A 6,000-nucleotide genomic window follows, 5' to 3' on the forward strand; every position below is an offset into this window, starting at 1 on the left:
GCATGGCGAGCAGTAACTTCACCCATCCACAGCTTGGTAGCCGGCCATGAGGCTTTTAATATGCCAGTCTATCCAAATACTTTACTGAAAAGTGGATATATTTGTTTCCCAGCAGTGGCCTTCAAGGGCAAATACTGGCCATAAGGAAGCTCACAAACCTCCCATGGCTTCCTCCCATCCTCAGAGGAGAACTTTGATCAATCAGCCTGTCCTCTGGGGAACACAGATTTACCTCTGTGAAATGGTCTCCTCTGTAGGCTATACTATGGGCTTAAAAACTGACCTTTGCTCTTTTTTTCTTTTTGCATTAGCTGAGGTAATGTGGCAGAGATGCTGTTCAACCTGTACAAGGCGTCCTGTCTATAGGCAAGTCTATGTGGCCAGAAAGAAAACAGGAGGAAAAAAACCCCAACAGAATAAGGTACCAGTCTCCAAGCTGTGATGATTGTGGAATGGAGCACATCCATACAGGGGTTTGACTCTTTAAGCAAGGTTTTGTCTTTGTTTCTTTTAGAGATTTACTGTCCACTATATTTTATATTCTCTAGCTACTATCTATGTTTCTGCTAGTGTCTTATTCTACCAGCTTACTATTTTATGCAGGTTTTCATTGCAGCCATATACTTGAGATTTTATTTCTGCTTTCTGGAAAGATGAATAAGTGTGGCTGTTAGCTATCTGTCATCTTGATTCCTTATTTTTGTATTTGTGTGTTGATGTTGGTCCTAGGGCTTAAACCCTGGGCCTGGATCCTGTCTCAGAGTTAGCACTCGACCTACCACTTGAGCCACAGCTTCACATCCAGCTTTTTTTGTGCTTAAATGGAGATGGAAGTTCCAGCAATTTTCCTGCCTAATTTCACTTGGAACTATGATCCTTACATCTTAGCCTCCTGAGTAGCTAGGATTAGCCACCAGGCCAAGTGTCTAGCCATTTTTTGTTTTTTTGCCAGTCCTGGGGCTTGGACTCAGGGCCTGAGCACTGTCCCTGGCTTCTTTTTGCTCAAGGCTAGCACTCTACCACTTGAGCCACAGCGCCATTTCTAGCTTCTTCTGTTTATGTGGTGCTGAGGTATTGAACCCAGGGCTTCATGCATGATAAGCAAGCATTTTACCACTAAGCCACATTCCCAGCCCCCACTTTTTGTTTCTTGAATGATACCCATTCTGAGTTGGATGACTTTCTTCGGTTGCACTCTATCCTGACCGGACTTCTTTTACTCCTAGGTCTCTTGCTCTCATATGTTAAAGTAACTTCTCATATATTGTGTGCATCATGTCTGTATCATGTTCTGGAGGTCAACATGACTCCTTCTTGTCTTCATTGTCTATTATCCAAATCTTTAATCTTCCCTTCCCTTTGTCTCATTTGAATATTCCCAGACAGCAATTAAAATTAATAAAATATTTTCTTAAGGAAAGAAATACTTTTACCCATACATACATACATACATACATATACATATACATCTAAATATACATATATATGTGTACACACACACACAAACACACACACACACACGAAGGGTCTTCTCCAAAACATCTCATTTTCAAATGTGATGGGTTTTGGAGATGTGGCTGTTGAGAATTGATTAGGTTATGGAGACAGGCACAAAGAATTTCCCTTCCCCTTACACTGATAACAGTGCGAAAACAGTCACCTAAGAGCCTAGAAAAGAGGATCTTATACCAAATGTACTGGTGAGTTAATCTATGACTTACCAATGTTCAGTCTGTGGTAGTTTGTAAAGTAGCCTATAATCTGACAGGTCTCATATTACTACCTGTATATTTGGATAGCAGTTTACAATTCATTAAACAGAATCATATAAACCCTTTCTTAGATATTCATAATACATCTATAATATAAATAGAACAGGTAGCATTTTTCCATTTTAAACTTTTTCTTTTTTTTTTCTTTTTCTCTTTTTTCTTTATTGTAAAAGTGTGATACAGAGGGGTTACAGATTATATGAAAGGCAGTGAGTACATTTCTCATTCTACTTGTTACCTCCTCCCTCATTTCCTCCCTGTCTCCTACCCTTCCTACTCTCCCCCCAAGAGTTGTGCAGTTGGTTTACACCAAATGGTTTAGTAAGTGTTACTTTTTGAATGGTTTGTCCTTTTGTTCTTTGTCTCTTGATTTTGGTATTCCTTCTCCCTTCCCCTGTTCTTCTTCTTTTTTTTTAGATTCACATATATTCTTTCAACAAGATGTGAACACTTTAATTTAAAATTAATAAATCACAATTCTGTATTCCTTTTAAGATTATCTTGTTTAAAAAGGGCACATTTCAGGATTAACTAAAGCTTATTCCTAATACAAATTAGTTTATCCAAGTAAGTAAAGAATATACCACAGTGCAGCTCCCTTAACCTAGGAGTCAGGTTTTAATGACAAAGTCCATTGTGAGCAATGGACATGCAGGTAACCATCAAAGACGTAAATATAAATCCCAAACAGCTTCTATCAGTGGGAAAGACCTTTGTTGAGTCACAGCATAAAACAGGGGGCCTGGGACATAAGCCATGAATGTAGTCTCTGACTTAGAATTTAAGTGCCTTCTGCAGTGGTCATGAGGTACAGTCTTCTCACCTAGTGGGTGTTCTATTCCATTGGCAGCATCTTCTTTATCAAAATTCATCCAGGCAACTGTTCACAATGTTCAAATCTGGAACTCAAGAGTCACTGCAGCTTTCCACCAGAAATAACCAGCTTGTGTCTGTAAAGTAATTTAGTGATAACTGTAAAAGGCTAAATAACAGTTATAAAAAAAATCAAGAATCTTATGGAAAACAGAGGCCAGTAAGTGCTCTAGATCAAAGTTTCATTATATTATTTTCCTTGTTTTTTCCAAAACTTCCCTGTTATCAATAAAAGTTTTTCCTTATACCTGTATCTTAGCAGATATGATGAGACTGATAGGAAATAAAACTCTATAGTTTTCCCAAAATATTCCAAAACAGAAAAATTATTTTTATTCATTATTTGTACTACTGGATGGTAAATGGATATGAAGTTCATTAGGCGGGGGATGTTGTGAACAAAATGTGTTTCTTCTCCCTTCCCCAGTTCTATTACCCATATCAGACAATATCCAGGGTACTCAGATGTAGCACAGTGGTAGTGAGGGTCCAGACACAGGAAGGGACTACAAGAGAAACAAAACTAGACAAACCACTCAGTCAAACAAACGGACAAGGAAAAAAGAGAAAAAAAGTAGTACAAGTTCACATGGCATGTTGAGAACAATCACAACAGTGGTATAACTCTTGTTTCCGTAACATGGAGTTCATTTCACTTGGCATTTAATTATGTGGTCATATGGGTGTAGTTATTGGGGTATTTTGGTCCTCTACCATGACTAATGTATTCCTGTACTAGCTATTTCCTATGAGGGACACCATAGGGTTTACGTTTCTTTGGGTCTGGGTCACTTCACTTAGTATGATTTTTTTCCAAGTGCTTCCATTTCCTTACGAATGGGGCAGTGTCATTCCTTCTGATAGAGGCATAGAATTCCATTGTGTATATGTACCACATTCTCCTGATCCACTCGTCCACTGAGGGGCATCTAGGTTGGTTCCATGTTTAGCGATGACAAGTTGTGTTGCGATGAACATAGTTGTGCTGGTGGCTTTAGTGTAGTCTTGCTTGTAGTCTTTTGGGGAGATGCCCAAAAGTGGGGCTGCAAGTCCATAATTTTACATACTTGCTTATACCTATTTTTTGAAGAGGAATTATTTCAGTAACTTTTAGAATCCTCAAATGGGTCTGACTTTAGTGAGCTTTTAAACAGGAGTGGAAATAAATGAAATAAAATAATGACCAAAGAATGAATTAATGGATTACTGGAGAATTTTCACGTTTTCTTAATATTGTCATGTCAAAGAAAAACAAGTTCTAACACCAATGAGCCTGAGTCATCTTACAGGATTTTCACCCCATTAAATCAATTTGCCAGCATCCATTATGAAATCCACTTTAAAAGCTTACAAGTAGGAATTTTTAGTACTGTCCTAATTCCAATACTTAGAAAGTACTATCTCTACCTTGATATTTTAAAAAGAATTCCCATCACGACATTTATTTTAAGGAAAACCTGAAGATGGGCATTAAAAGATATATACGAGAAATAGAGGAGTCATGAATAAAAGTAATTGGGCATTTTAAAGCAAACAAACCAGAATTTATACATCCAAATGAGTATTATCCTCTCACGTAATCCCTCTGGGAGAACATGCACATAGTCCAATGATATTATCATTGCTCAAAATGCCATGAAAATCTATGGGAAATGGCTTATAAGTTAGATTGGAGTTACCACATAAGAAATTTCACTTCATTAGTTTATATTTATACTTGATATTAAAAATGATCCCTTTAGATACACTATGCTACAGACTATCAGGAAGAATTTCAATTAGGCTTACTTGTTAAAAACATTCCACGAATTTCCTTTAAATTAAAATGTGGATGAAAACAATAAGTAGATACACAGGCAATTTGCATTGTAAAAACTATTCAATAATTTTGAAAATAGGAGTGACTATTTATGCAACAATTTTGAATTTGTGGATTCTGTAAGTACTTGGAAAGAGAAACATAAAACTAGTTTGCGATGTAGGCATTACATAGTTCAGAGCTCTTCCAATCTATGGATTGTTTTGTCTGCTGCATTTTAAAGATAAAAACAGGTAAAGGAAGCTGCTGTGTGATATGTCAATTCTATCTTAAAGCTTTTTCTAGAAAGTGAAAATTTTTGTATGAAATGTGTTAGAGGTAATGGGGTGGATGGAGTGCATTTAAAACTAAACTAATGGGCTATGGTGTGCTTGCTTACCCTGAGACCTTAGGTTAAATAACTTCTTCACTGAATCTGTCTTAGTTTATAGATTGAAAATTGTAATATTGATCTACATATTTTGTTTTATGAGGATAATGAGATACTTTTTTAGTGTGTTTAGCATGCCCTAAATGGAATTTGAGGACCTACAAATGCAGATGTTCAAAGGCATGCTTTTAGCTGGGATATGCTAAACCAAAACATCTTCCAAAACTCAGTGATACACATCTGATACATTTACACCATACTCCAATGGTCAGATCCATGGACTGTGTTAGAGATATAAGTTATGATTATTTTGCTTTCCATCTTGCCCAGTGTTCTGACAGTTTGATGAAGAGACATTGATTCCTATCTACACTATAAAAGATGTAGCATTTCAGTTTGCAATTCCATTTAACACAGAAATGAGTCATACATTCCCCACCAAACTACATAAGAGATCAAGAAATGTTTTATTTCTGAATGGTAAGGAAGCGGCAATATGAGCTTCAAATACAGTATATACTTTATCACAGTTTCTTTATAGTAATATAAAATACATATCTCTACAATAGCAACAATATCCAGTTGCTTGGTTGTGAAATTTCAGCTTACTCTCTTTTCTGATTTCCCCTCTGCATTGGATTGAATGATAGTTTTGTCATGTTGCAGACAGCATATAGCTAAAGTTTCATAACCATGTTTCCCTTGTGAATACGCCTTCTACCTGTTGAACTAATTTTGTCTAAAACTGAGATGATTTTACTTTGTAGAATATTTCAGGAAATTTCTTTCCAACATTCAGTTTACCCTGCAGGAATGCACATAATGACATATGAGTTTGTCTAGTAAACAGGCACATTCATGCTGCTAGGCTAGAAAACTGGCTCCAGTGCAGAGAATAGCCCCCTTTGGTTCTGATTAATGCTCCCAGTTCTAGATCAAAGTTACTAATTAGATCACCAGCACTTCTAACTCAAAATAATAACATGTATGATCATAATGATAAATAGAAATACTTATCATCATACTCCATATGTTTTGTGCTATAACAACAGTTGATACAGGAAAAACAATTCAAAGATAAATTAATTATAGCCACTTATTATAGCAATATATTAAGAATTCCTACCACAAAATAAACTTTGCCAAGTTAGGAGTCACTATAAAAA

The sequence above is a fragment of the Perognathus longimembris genome, chromosome 28, assembly GCF_023159225.1.
Source record: "Perognathus longimembris pacificus isolate PPM17 chromosome 28, ASM2315922v1, whole genome shotgun sequence".
Lineage (NCBI taxonomy): Eukaryota > Metazoa > Chordata > Mammalia > Rodentia > Heteromyidae > Perognathus > Perognathus longimembris.